Source organism: Arvicanthis niloticus, chromosome 18 (genome assembly GCF_011762505.2).
Source record: "Arvicanthis niloticus isolate mArvNil1 chromosome 18, mArvNil1.pat.X, whole genome shotgun sequence".
NCBI lineage: Eukaryota > Metazoa > Chordata > Mammalia > Rodentia > Muridae > Arvicanthis > Arvicanthis niloticus.
In genome coordinates, this window is record NC_047675.1 from 35,173,462 (window position 1) to 35,188,185 (window position 14,724).

At 38.1% G+C, this 14,724-nt stretch overlaps 1 long non-coding RNA gene across 1 annotated transcript in view; it reads right to left on the minus strand.

Annotated features, from left to right (window-relative positions):
- Positions 1-255: 255 nt before the first annotated feature.
- The window catches only part of LOC143434975 (uncharacterized), a 106,031-nt gene continuing 91,562 nt past the window's right edge, over positions 256-14,724 (minus strand). The window contains exons 2-4 of the long non-coding RNA XR_013104890.1: positions 3,777-3,829; positions 3,136-3,324; positions 256-690 (exon numbers count right to left, since the gene is read on the minus strand). This is a non-coding gene — a long non-coding RNA (uncharacterized LOC143434975). The remainder of the gene's footprint in view (positions 691-3,135; positions 3,325-3,776; positions 3,830-14,724) is intronic.

The window sequence follows — 14,724 nt, forward strand, 5'->3', positions numbered from 1 at the left end:
CACACACACACACACACACACACACAAGGGATTAAATGCAGGGGTTTGTACATGCTAAGCCAGCACTCTAACCATGAGTTACCTCTCCAGCTTTATTTCATACATCTTTATATGGTTAGTATTTATGGGGGAAAAGGAATCAGTCTTTGACCGTTAGGTAATTGTTGGCTATAAACCATCTCCCAAGTTTTTTGTCTGATAAGTAAGGATGTTAGTTAGACATTTCATCACTGGGAAAAAAACACCCAACACCACTCAGAAGGAGGAATTATTTATTTTGGCTGTGTTCATGGTCTGACTTCATTAGTTCTAGATAAACCTGGATGAAGCAGAATATCATGCAGCAGGAACATGTGACAGAGGCTACTCACCTCATGGTGAATGGCAAACATTAGGAAAAGAGAACCAATGCTGGGCATAATCTTCAAAGGTCCATGTCTAGTGATCTACTTTCTCTACCTAAGTTCCACCACCTCCTAAGCTGGATACCAATGGTATAAAACCTGAGCTTGAAGGGACATTTTATTCTCAAATGATAGCATTCTGCTCTTAGCCCAGAAAGGTTTATGACCATCTCACAATGCAAATTGTACATAGACTGTCTCCAAGATATTAACAGTTTCAGCGTTGTTCAGAAGTCCAAGTCCAAAGGCTTTTATGAGACTCGATGCAAACACTTGGCTGGGAACCCTGTGAAATAGGAAGATAGTTATATGCTTCTGAGATAATAAAATGGCCATGAAATAAATATTCCAATTGGAAAAGAGAAAAACAGAAGAGTTGCAAAGAAGAATCTGATGAAAGCAAGACTGAACCAGAGTGGTGATCCCTGAATGCTTGGCTCCATGACTTGCGTCTTTGTGAGCTCCCTAGTGCAGCCCCAACTGTCTGGCCTTGCCATTTGTAGCTCACCTGGGCTCTTTTGGGCGCTGGCTCCACTCATTGCCTGTGGCTCTCCTCAGAAGTAATTTCTCATTCTTGGTGTCTTCTTTATCCCAGCATCACCATTTCAGCTCCCACTGTACCCCTCCCTTTACACACCGCCCACAGAGCCCTGCAGGGGCTCCAAACCTTCACATTGCCTCCTTTGCCTTTCATGGCTTCCTTTAAAATCTTGGTGAAATCTTTCATGACCTTTAGTGCTTACCTTTTATATACCTGCAAGAGCAGCACCATACAGACAACATAAAAGTCAGCCATCAGCTAGTGCAAAAGACAGATGTCCATAGACCAAGGCCACTGAAGGCTGGGCAGTTGAGGACAGTGAAAGAAATGCTAGCTAGTCTGTGTAGAAGGGTGCTCTAGGGGTTCTTTTTCCTCAGGAGAATGTCTTCTAAGTGTATCTGCTCTTTCATGTCCTTGAGCCTGCCCTGGGAGATATCCAGACAATTCAAGAAAGACCCTCACAGCATCCTTCCTGTGGATTCAATGCATAGTGCTTGGCTTATTTTAGTGGTGCTAACGTTTTTTTCAGAAACCATGCCTCCCTTAGCTCCAGCCCTACAGACTTCTGGGATCAACTGAAGTTTTGTCGCGTCTTCCTATTTTGCATTTTTTTTCTCCTATTCACACCATAAATCTGACTAATAGCAGCCCTCAATAACCATGCACGGTTCAAATACTGGAGTGCCTTAAAGAATTCTCTCTGCTAGATTAACTAACCCATCACCCTTAAACTCCCACAGACCCAGGCACAGTGGAAATGGGAACAACTCATTGCTGTTTTTAGATCTTACAATGTTGATGTCTACTGTAATTCCCATGAGTCTTTGTTCTCTTCTGAAACCTTACCAGCAGTCTGCTGTCCACTCTCTGGTCTCCTAACCCAGTAAGCGCTGCTTACAGTGATTGAGTCTTTCTCCAGCTCACATCTCCACACATGGCTAAAATTTTCTCACAGTCCAGATATAACAGCCCAGTGATCCCACTCCTCTGATACTGGTTTTCTGTGTTGGGTCTTTCTGCACCATGGCTTAGGGGAACTGTTTATTTTGAATGGAAGTATCAGGAGTTTCAGTCCAGACAGTCTTTGGCTGCATTAATCCTCAGCTTTTGGTTGGAGGGATTAATTAATGGCAGCATCAGCACATGGCAGAGGCTATGTAGAGAGATAACAGGCATGAGAGATGCTGTTCAAAGGCATGTACCAAGGCCCTGCTTTTTTGTCTTCTAAAATTTCAATCACCTCCTAAAGCCAGGGACCCCAACCAGGGACCAAGTAATTAAAGTATAAGCCTGTGGAAGACATTTTGTATGTAAACTCCTTCATTTTCAACTTTCTGAACTTTTGCATGAAAATATTTTATTTTGTTTTTTTCTGTTGTAATTAGTATGATTTTGTACATTTTTCTTCTATAGAGTATTAATTTGGTAGATAACATTACATGGATTTTCAAATATCAAACTAGCTTTGCATTCTATCAATAACTACTACTTTGTTGTACATGCTTCTACATACACACACACATACATACATATATACAAATATAGTTGAATATGACATGCTAATATTTTGTCAAAGACTTAAGTGACTGTTTATAAGGGATGCCCATTTATAATTTTATTGTAATTGATTAGTTTTTATAGCCTTGGGATAATGGGCCAGTTATATTACCTAATACAGCTGTCATCAGGTAGCCTAGACCTAGTATATAATTTGTTCTTTGTACCCAACTCAATAGAGATAGTCTTCCACACCAGCTAGATCAGAGCTATTTCCCAAGTATGCATCTAATTGAAAGAGGTATACAAAGCCTAAGAATGTTTAAAATTAGTTTTAAGGTATAATATATATATAATAAGGTATATATATATTTAAATATATATATTTTAAAAATATATATTTAAGGTATAATAATAATAATAATAATATAATATATTATTATTGTCTTTTTATTTGGAGCATGTACCCCAGCATATTCTGTGTGACTCTGAAATCTTTATCATGATGTCAGGACTTTCTGTTTATGGGCATTTTATCTTACCTCATAGAACACATTTCTTTTATGAAGACATCCCATTTTATTTAATTAGATTTGGTGCATATAATCCATCAACAGAGTGGTCCAGTGTGGTGTTGTGTGGAATGTTTAGTCAGTTCAGCTCTCTTCGACTGTCTTGTGACATAGACCATACCTGGCACAGTCTGATGAGCAAGGCTGTGACTGCCATCACTGGAACTGCGTGCGTCATTACAGTCAGAGCCTGCTTCACAATGGACTGTAGATCTTCTTGCTGAATTTTATTGAAAGACATTGTGCTGGTCACTCAGGGACATAATAGGTGTGATAAAATGTGTGACACCAAGTGCCCATTGCAGTGTTCCTATGTCATAGGAAAGCAATGGTTAGCAAAGATACAAATTTTGCAATGATCTCATTAAGTAGAATTTTTTAACAAAAATCAAATGAAAACAAAACTGCCCTAAAGTAAATCTGGGAAACCTCTCTTAGCTAAGTAAGGAAAATAATTTATTGGTTATAATTTTGTTGCAGTAGATGAAAGTATGTGTACTAAGAAAATTAACAACTTAAAGATTATTAACTTGCCAATTAGGAACATTAAAGACATTGAGAACAATGTCTATAGCAAATTTTGAAATAATGCTAACTAGAAAAGAAGGGAAAATTATTTCCTTATGTCTTGAGTAGTTTCTCTAAAATAACCATAGGCTTGTTTAAGAAACAGAATAAAACATTAGTACAACGTGCAGCAGGATCCATTGAGATGTGGGTTGATGAGGTGTATAGAGCAGAGGAAGCCTTATCTGGACAAACCTGTGAGAGTCCATGGTGAAGACTTCCTGGGATGACTTATCAGCAGATGCTTGCTGGAAAATAAAATATCCTATGTTTTAAGCCAGGACTGTCAACCATAAACTCCATTATTCTCAGAGACTTAAACATCATCAATCCTGTTAGTGTTGGAGGGGCAGACAGACAGACAGACAGAGACTGAACCTAAGTATCCCCATTTTTTTTTTTTTACACACAAGAGTTTGGTGGCTTTACAGTTGTAAAGTTGTGTTTGTGACATTTTGAGCATAGTGTTAAAGTACAAACTTTTCCAATGAGAAGAGCTCACTCAACCGCCATGATTAAGAGAATGGCTTTGAAAACGTGTTTAATGAATATCACACTCTTCAATTAGTTCAATATTAAACCACACTTACACATGATATACTGAGTTGTCCCAGTATGACAGAACTTGAATAATACAACTTGTTTTGTACATGCTTAACAAAACAAGAACTGGACTATCCATCGCCACACAAGCGCAAACCAGTTCTAGGAACGTTTTTAGACCTTGATTCAAGTACAAAGAAATACTCCATATTTTAAAAGCCATTAACTGTATAATTGAAGAGCTTCTACCTAACTTTCATTTGGAACTGATTAATGTGCAATGTAATGAAGTGCTAAACTGCAATTATCATAAAAATAATTTGCAATAATTCTATAAATGCCTTCCAATTGTTGAATATCAATTAATACCATATGCTCCTGACTAACATCAGTATTTGGTAGTTCCTTTTTAAAAGAAAATCTCAAAGAGCAAATATGTAAATAAATAAATCTCACTTCAGATCTGCCTTAACTGGTGTACCTTAAAATTAAATTTAATAAATGACAACACTAACATTGTACCTCCTATTTAAACAAGATGTCATCTCTACAAGTTTTCTGTTATTAAGAGGCTTCTGTTTGTAAAAGAAACATATTAAATTACTTTAATGTGCTTTGAATTTCATCAACAAAGAGTTACAGAAGCTTGTGTCTGTTTTGTCAGGTGCTATTGTAATATCCTTCCCGAGGTTCTCCTCATTCAGACTCTAAGCAGAGAAATGGTTTTGTTTGTTTGTTTGTTTTGTTTGTTTGTTTTACAATTCCTGCCATGTATTGGTTTCTGTCTCACCTCAACATAGGTCTTCCTCCACTGGTTCTGTTGGGTTACTACCTACTAAAATGAATACAATATCTAGGGCTAGAAATGTAACTCAGTGACATAGTGCTTGCTTAGCACACACAAAGCCCTAGAGTTGTTCTCCAGTACTGCCTAACCCAGTTGTGGTATAATCCCAGCACTGGGGAGGATCAGAAGCCCAAAGTCATCCTTAAATACAAAAGGAGTTCTAGGCCAGTCTTGGATCCATGAGACTATTAAATTGTACAAAAGTTGGTATACGTTAATAAAACTTAAATAAGAAAGCAATTCTCAGATCAGTAGACATATCATGTATCAGAAGGCAGGTTAATGTTTAGTAAAGCACCAGTCTGATGCAAAGCTCTTTGGGGCTACTGCTTTGGTTATGTTACCATAATTTACTATCTTCTGCCATAGCTCCTCCATTTGTGTGAGAGTCTGACAAGTGATGTCATGTGTCTACCATCTTGGATTCATTAGTGTTCCAAAGAAGCAGAGCCAATAAGCTGTTCTTACAGATAGACAGAGACTTATTTTAAGGAGCTGTCTGATGCAATTTTGGAGGCTTGTCCAGTGAGAAGTCTGATGGGGATGCTTAGCAGGCTGGAGACAAAGCAAAGCGTTGAAGTTTGAGGCCAGAAATAATCTACTGCAGAATCAGAAAGAGTACAGGAGAATAAATGTGTCTAATGGAACCAAAGGCATTCCAATGGCTTCTTTCTTGCTTTGGGGATATTGAGGAGACAGCTCTCCTAGTTTGTTATCTATTGTATGAAGCCTGTGTACATTACAGAGGTGCCAAGGACCAGTCTCAGCTTGGTCAGAGGACTTGAGGAAGGGATGTTTGGAAGCATTGAACAAAGGACACAGAGTCAGTGATGGATGTGAGCTGACAGCTCTATGTTCTACTCTAGATCTCTCTCTCTCTCTCTCTCTCTCTCTCTCTCTCTCTCTCTCTCTCTTTCTCCAGATAACTTTCTGCTTGAGATAACTCTCTTTCAGACCAAAGCCCAGTCTTTTATTTTGCATAAGCTACTTCCTTAGAAATTATCAACTCAATCATTTACCCCAGGTTCCCTTTTGATTATCCCAGAAATTAGCATTTTATGTCCCAGCCCCTTGACTCTAAAGACTGAGTCATATGTCCGAAGCTGCTGAGTTCTGCTGCTTGCTGGAGCTGAAACATGGCCCCATTGTTCTATTACATTATCAACAGCTTTCTGTTTCCCAACTCCTTTGCTGCCTAAGCTTGGCTGTCCTGGAACTTGCTCTGTAGACTGACCTTGAATTTAGATCTGCATGGCTCTATCAGGTGAATGCTGGATTAAAGGCATGTACAATTTAAGCCCTAAGCCCCTCTTCACCTAGAGCCTGTCCCAGGCTGGCCTTGAACTCAGAAACTGCTTGCCTTTGTTTCCTGGGATTAATGGTGTCTACCACCTTGCCCAGTCCTAAGGGTTTCAAGGCCATTATTCCTCAAGATCTGGATCAAAACCCTGTATCTTCCAGTCTCAAAATCTGGATCACAAGTGTGCCCTCCATTGTAGTTCATTTCAGATTAAAAGTCCAAACTATTACTTGTTCAACCGCAAACACAAGCAATATGTTTAGCTGGCTGGGATATTGCCTTGAGATCAATTGCCACTCCTTAAATATCTTTATCTCCTTCTTTAATATCTTTCTGACAAATATGGCTCATTAGTATAGTGACCTCTGTTCTTTCAGGTACATGAAGTCAGTCATATAATTCATATTGCATCCCTGTATTTTTCACAGGTGAGAAATCTTGTAAAGAACTGTTCTGACTTATGTATTCTTGAACTCATGTTTTCAGAGTTCTTTCCACCAGCCTTAAGGGTTGTCCTGAAGGTCTTAGTGTCACAGAGACATAGTCTTGCTTCCCAGAATCTGTTTCTAGAGCCTGTCCCAGGCTGGCCTTGAACTCAGGAATCTGCTTGCCTTTGTTTCCTGGGATTAATGATGTCTACCACCTTGCCCAGTCCTAAAGTTTTTGCTGTTTCTGATTATCATGGAGGCATTAACCTTAGCAGGGGAAACATTTCTTGAAGGAGGACTATAAAGTAAAATATATATTTTATTTACATTATTATACAAACAAACAAACCTTATGCCTATAGTAACTGTCAGCACTCAAAGAGTCCCATGTCATGCTGGCTTATCTCCAGGGCCAGGAACTGTTTAACACCATTCCTTCTGTGGCCACGCTGGACCTGGCACAGAGGGAAATATGCCTTAGTAAGAGCCCACAAATTTCAATAGATATTTCATCTAAAACCACTATCAGAAATATCTAAAACTGACCAGAAGCATTTTGGTTAAGAAAAGCTGACAAGTAAAATTAACCCTCTGCACTCTGTTCTTTAACTCTTGAAAAGATAAGACTGAGCTTTGTGTGTTCCCTGTAGAGATACAATACTTTAAATAACTTTCCTCACTTGCCAGTGGATAAAGTATAGAGTATTTTATGGAACTTTGTTGTGTATGATAACGTTTGTTCTGTAGGTCAGGGAACCAATGTGAGAAGTTTCTAACTGCTAGCATATCTAGTTTTATTTCTTTATTTAGAAGCAGGGGAGCTATGCTTGGGTTCGTTTGCCTTCTGTTATGTGAAGCACTTACATGGTAATTAAGACATTTTATATGAAATACTTTTATTTCTTTATTTTGCTATGAAAATGATTCAGAGATAATTGTCTTTGAGTTTTACATTTAAAAACATTTATTTAGCTGGGGTATCGTGGCATGCAGCTTTAACCCCAGCACTCAGGAGGCAGAGGCAGGTGGATCTCTGTGAGTTCAAGGCCAGCCTGGTCTACAACACAAGTCCAGGACAGCCAGGGATATTTCACAGAGAAATCCTGTCTTGAAAAACAAGAACAAAAAAAAATATGTACATGTGTATGTACCTGAGTAAGTGTACCACAAGAGTCCTCAGAGGGCAGAATCTGGGTTGATCTCCTGAAACTGGAGTTACAGATGGTTGTGAGCTGCCTTATGGGTGCTGGGAACCAAACCTGGACCCTCTGCTAGAGCTATGAGTGCTCTTAATTGCTAAGTCATCTCTTCATACATTGTTATGAATTGGTAATTGGTCATCCCGATCCCACCGTTCCTCTCTCCATGTTCTCAGTTCTCCTAACAACCTTCCTTTTCCATAATATTTCTGTTGGTTGTTTTCTTCATTTTCTTTTGTCTGAAGCTATGGCAAATGCCAATGAGTGTTTTTTTTTTTAATGTGTGTTCTATTCTAGTTCCCAGATGAAATCCATAAAGGTTGTACTATAGTAACTTCCCCCCAACCAGGAACCACTAATTTGGGATCCTCACTGACACCTGGCAAGTGATCTATTCTAGACTCTTCCCTTCCTGTGCACTGCTGTCAAAACTCTCAAGTTGGGTCCCTTCAGATCAGTTCAAAATGGGATTTCTTGTGTAATGTCTGGTTGAGGGAATGCTCACAGAAGACAGGGAAGCAGAAAGGGGTGGGGGAACGAGCTAAGCCAAGATGTAATTTCAAAGTCTGGAATCAGATCCATCCAGTGAGATGCTCTGAGAATAAATGATACCCCAGAATTCTCCTCTTAATATGGATCAATGTGTCTTTTATAACTGCTTGCCACTAAAGTGTCATTGGGCACCCACAAGTTGCTTGATTTTTAAATCTCAGGTATGAGAAGGCAGAGAGACTCTTGCTGAGAAACTAAATTGGCATTTGCCAATTTCAGTGAAGTTTATAGTACTTTTATGTACCACTTAGCTAGGTTCTGTTTATCTAGTTCCCTAATTATTAGTCATTTTGATTGTTTATACTTTTTCTATTACAAACCACGTGGAGATGACTATCTCTCTCTAAAGAACTGACACTTGTACTTTTAAAGCAATGATAAGATAATTGGTAAAATACAAATGAGTCCTAGCTTTGTCAGCTTTTTATTGCATAACAGCCATGGTCAATGGTGAAAAACAAGATACGCTTTGACTTAAAAATCGAAACGTGCTAGCTTGCTGCATGCATATGGAAATGGGAAATAGAAAATAAATTGAAATAACAACAGCAAAGGAACTATGCAGTTACATACTTGATAACCTAGTAGGGGGTATTTAAATTTTTGAGGAAATAAATGTAGATTTTATATTTAGGTGCCCATATATTTAGCCTTTTAACAAATAAAATGACATATGAGAATTGGCTGGAAAACTAGGTTAAGGGCTCCTTTTATTGACTTAGTGCAATCAGATGTATTTTCCATAATTAGACCATTAGTATGCTCTTAAAATATGTATCTACCTACAAATGAGAAAAGGGCAGCTCAAGTTTCTGCTCCAAAAGACACATGGTGAGGCTCTGGATTTAAGAGAAGAAATACTGGTATGTAAAGCTAACACTGGGGATTTAGGTGAGGAACTTCTGAAGACAAGAATTTCAAGATTATTAGAAACAGATGGCAAGATGTTCATGCAGGAAAATAGAAAACACATAGGAAAAAAATAATTAACTCATATGAAGTGGAAACTAATAACCCAAAACATCCAAGATATTCAATTTTTGAAAAATGCTGCCTAGCTGTAGGATTACATGGATAAATTATAATTTCATAAAACTCATACCAACAGCTGCCCCTATGGGAAAGAAGAGAGTTTTCTTATAAAATACATGTTATCTTTTCCTTTTATATTTAGTGTGTGTATATTTTATGTGTGTGTGTGGGCACATCCCACAGAATACATGTAGATGTTCAAGTATAAGCTGAAGGAATCAATTCTCTCTTTTACCATGTGAATTCTAGAGGGCAAAGTCAGATCATCATGCCTGGTGGTAAGCACATTTACCCATTAAGCCATCTTTCTGGCCCCCAAATTTATATATATACAGTGAGACTAGTTCTCACTCTGTAGCCCCTGCTGATCTGGAACTCTCTATGTAGACCAGGCCAGCCTTGAACTCAAACAGATTCACTTGTTTTTGTCTCCTGAGTCTGGGACTGAAGGTGTGTATTACTATGCCTAGTTCAAGACTAACGTTTGAAAGTAGTTTTTAAAATAGCAGAGGATGTAAAAATAACCAACAAAATGAAAAGAAATAGCAGCTGTAAATGAAAAACAATGAAATACTTATTGTTTCAATGAACCATTTATCATAATTCAGCTTACTGATTCCAAATAGTTGAAATGAAGACATTTTTTCTTTTCTTTTTTTATGACAGAATGGTATCTCTGTAAATTGCAATACAAAATTAAAATAGCTCACTGCACAGTAAAATTTGTCCTGAAGATTCTTTGACAATTTTATGTCACCATGTGGTATAAGACCACTGATGAAAAATGTAGCACTTATTGAGGGACAGACACTGTAAGTAAAACCTCATCTTGTACAACAATAAAGGTAATCTTACACTAATATTCAAGAAGGAAGTAGCAACTCTGAGCATTATCTGTGTTAGTCTCCCATTCACAAGTAAAACAACATATTATGCGGAAGAAGTGCTGTGGTCTTAAGAGAACGCAAGGACTACAAACATTAAGCAGGATTAGATTAAAAAACCAAATTGTAGAGAAACTTCATTAATGATTTATAAGAGAGGATACACATCATGTTAATTAAATTTACAGACGACGGTAAATTGGATGGTGTTGACAAAACCAGAGAGGGCGCATAAAAGAGACCTAAAGTGGTTAGAAATATGGGCAGGAAATGAAATGTGATTCAACCTGGAAAAATGCAGCTAGTAAGTACATCTGGAGAAAATAAACAGAAACACAGTCATTCCGCTGGCAGTGTAGACGGTGCTTGGCAAGTTATGCTGCCAAGGGGCTTTATTTGAGATGATAGTGTCAGCAGATTATATATGGTCTCGTAACACGGTCCTCAGTGAAATCAGTCAATGAGATTTTGGTATGTACATCCAAGAGGTCTGCCCCACGTCGTTGGAAGCTAAGTTCTTTTCCTAGCACTGCTGGGATCACAATGAGGATACCAGTTTGTGGCACACACGTGATTTAGTTAAGCAAATGGCCTAATGTTCAAACTAGAAAAATGAATGTAGGACAAGCTTCAGACTTTAACTGACACCAATAGATGAAAGGAAAACATATAGCTTGTTCATTTTCCATCTTGTCTGGTTACAACATTCCACAAATATTTGAAAGACATAAACATCATGGAAGTCAAGTCACTTTAACGGTCGGGTAAGAGGCTTTATGGTTAAGTACTAGGGTGAAATTAAGTAACGGAAATTTAAGACTGAATCCGGGAAATGTCTTCTGACAGTGAAATCTATTAGTCTCTGGAGTGGAGTCCCCAGAGAACTGGGGAGGGGGGTGGAAGTTCCATTCTCTAGTCATTGGACTGGATCAAGGATTGGACAAAAAACATTATTAACAAAACAAAACAAAAAGACAAAAGAAGAACCAATTTGAAGGATTTGTATCAGCAGAGACAGGCACACACAGTGACACCATCACATCCCATCTGATTATCTTCTTAGACGTCTCTGATGGGCCGTGGTCTGTCATTAAGGAGCTACCTATTATTTTTTTTTAATGAATGCTTTTGAAAAAGATCAAATTCATATTTTCCAGCTCATAGACTTCAATTTCCTGGATTATTATTTCTTTCTTCCAAGTCATAGGAAAGCTAGAAACGGAAACAGCCTTTCTTCCCCTGTTGATGAGATACGGCCTTAAATATTCCAGACCTCGGGATCAGATCTCATGAGGTCTCTGAGCTCTGAAGTCCCACTTACACTGTTGCATTGGAAACATATTGTGATTGCAGGTTTGCGACCACAACTATGGAATAAATGAAAATTCCTTCACTTCCTTTTCTGGGTTGGTCCATAGAGAGACCCTCACCAGATGGTGTGCTAGGGGTTGCTACTTAGTTTTAGCAAAGCAACAGAGTGAGGTTTAAAAACATAAAGCATGCAGTTCATCAAATATAAGACACTTTGTCAACCGAGCATTAAATCATCTCAGACAACTCTGTTTATAATTGCATTTGGTACCCTAACTAAGCATAAAAGAACAAAGAAGATGAACACTTTTATATAAAAATTAATTTTAATGTGAAGTATAATTTGTCTAAATAAAAACAAACAAATTAAAACATAAGTTTTAGGCAGGAAGTAAATGTATTTATTTAATATGTATATGAATTATATGTACATATGTAAACATATACATACATTCAATCTAAAAGAAAATTTGTAAGCTATATTTTGCATTATTGGCCCTCTTTGTTATTTCTTTTGAAACACAAATCATTATTAACAAAACAAAAAGACAAACGAACAGATGTTTTGTTCTAGTATTGAGGATCCCAGCTGGAGAGAAATGTGTGCTGAGGAAATATAGGCAGTTATAGATAAATATCAATTTCTAAATAATTTTTTTTTAATTTTTTGAGATTATAATTACATCATTTCCCCTTATCTTTCCTTCTTCCAAACCCTCCCAGACATTCCCTGACTTGCTCTCTTTCAAATTCATGGTCTCTTTTTATATATTGTTACATGATATATATGTAAGAATAACTAAAAATATGTATGTACATGTGTGTATATATAATATATATCAGTTTTTGGTAGGATTTAGATAATTTCATAGTTTATTTATATAATAAAAATGATCTAGAAAAATGGTATTAAGAGTCAGAGTAGACAGAGATTATTAATCAAGGTTTCCAAGGGATAGCACATGTGCATGCATATACACAAACACCCCCTACCCCCCAAAACTATGGAGTGTGATGTAAGTCCAAGTCCTGCAAACAAAGCGGGCACACTAGACTAAGTCTGAGAGCTGAACATCACTGTAGAGAACCATGAAGAGCAACATCATTGTTTGAAGGCAGAAGAATTTTCTCTCATTCTGAGGAACATAAACTTTTTGTCATGCTCAAGCCTTTGTGGATTGGCTATGGCCCTCTTACATGGTCCGTGTTAGTCAGTTGACTGATATAAATGCTGATCTCAACCAAAACACCTTTGTAGAACCAGAGTAATGTTTAATCAAATATTAAATTTGATTTAATTTAATGAGGCATCTCATGACTCTGTGGGTACTCCCATGCGCGCGCGCACACACACACACACACACACGCACACACACACACACACACATACACACACACACACACACCCTAACTAGCACACAGAAATCTAGAAGAGTTTGAACCAGATAACATTTTTAAAAGAGAAAAATAACAGGAGAAATAGTCCATGAAAACTCTTTGAATACAATAAATAGAAAAAACAGGGAAAACAAACTTGGCCCAAGAAAAGTGAGTAGCTGTGGAAAGGGCTGTCAGGAACCAGGGATTATCTCTGTGTTAATTTATTTCTGATGTTGTTGAGAGTATACACTGGTTATGAGCATAGAGAGGCCGAGTTAAGGGGATAGCAGTCCAGGGTGAGAGTTGTGCAATTGAAATGAGGGAGTTGAGGAGATTACTTTACTTTAATTGAACAATAAGATTCCTTTTGGTGTCACAAAGAAATCACACAAGTAAACCATTTTTATTCCACTTTACTCTTGAATATATTAAGGATATTTTATGGCTTTTTGAGACAGGTCTTGCTAGGTAGCCTATACTGACATTGGACCCGTGACTCTCCTGCGTTCACCTCCAGAGTGGATGGTTTGTAAGCATTTGCTGACATGCCCAGGTAAAACTACTTTGGATGCTGGGCATAGTGATATACTCTTGTAGTCTTAGAGTCTTAGAGACTCATTCTGAGTCTCCATGGTATGAGAAGACTTTGTTCTGGGAATTTACAGCCATCTGAATAACACCATAGAACCCTATATCCTTAAATTGTATTTGTTTTGTGCTTGTGTCTTTACCTGCTTTAGTTATGTGTACCACAAGCATTCAGACACCTGCTGAGACCAGAGGAGAGAGGTGGATCCCCTAGAACTGGAATTATAGAGAGTTGTAAACCACCGTGTAAGTGCTGGAAACCAAACCCAGGTCCTGTGGAGGAACAGTAAATGTTCTTAACTGTTGAGCCATCTCTCCAGTCCCCAAATGTATATTTTGAATGTAGTAAATGAATAGATTTATATTGTTGTGGCCCAGGCTGCCCCACACTTGGGGGCCAAAATGTCACAGACGGCTCTATCAATGTTGGAACCCTCACTGCCAAAAGCCTTGGGGGCTAAATTGTTAGAGCTCGCACTGCCCCAAGCTGTTCCAGTTCATGGGTCAGGGTTCAGCAAGAGAGAAAGTGAGGACCGACTCAAAGAATGGAGACCAGATAGAGTGTGATTCAATCCCATTTATTCTTCAGTCTCTCTTCTTCTCTCCAAGTCCCTAGTTCCTAGCACCAAGTCTAAAGTCCTAATCCTAATTCCAGCTGTAATAAGTCTCAAGTCTAATCCTAGTTGTAAATTGCTAGTCTCTTTCCCAGTTCCAAGTTGCAAGTTCCAAGTCTAGTCCAAGTTCCAATGTACTCTCTTCTGTCTGCCTCTTGCCTTTTTTGTGTCTCAATTCTAAGTCACGCCTTTAAGTCTCACACCTTTAAGTCTCACACACCCAAGGGAAAACCTGGGTATCTAAAACAAGATGTTATCAGAGTGTGCTCAGCTGTTGTAGGCTGTTGTAAACAAGTCTCTTGTCAGGTTATATGGCTCAAGATGGCTGCAAGGATGATAGCCGCCTTCTGTCGGCTCCCCACATTGTATCCCATGTAATAACAGCATATAAACCTTTAAGTGTTAATGACTCATTCAAAAAGAATGTGTGCTTATATAACTACCTGGGAGTTAACAGCTACCCAC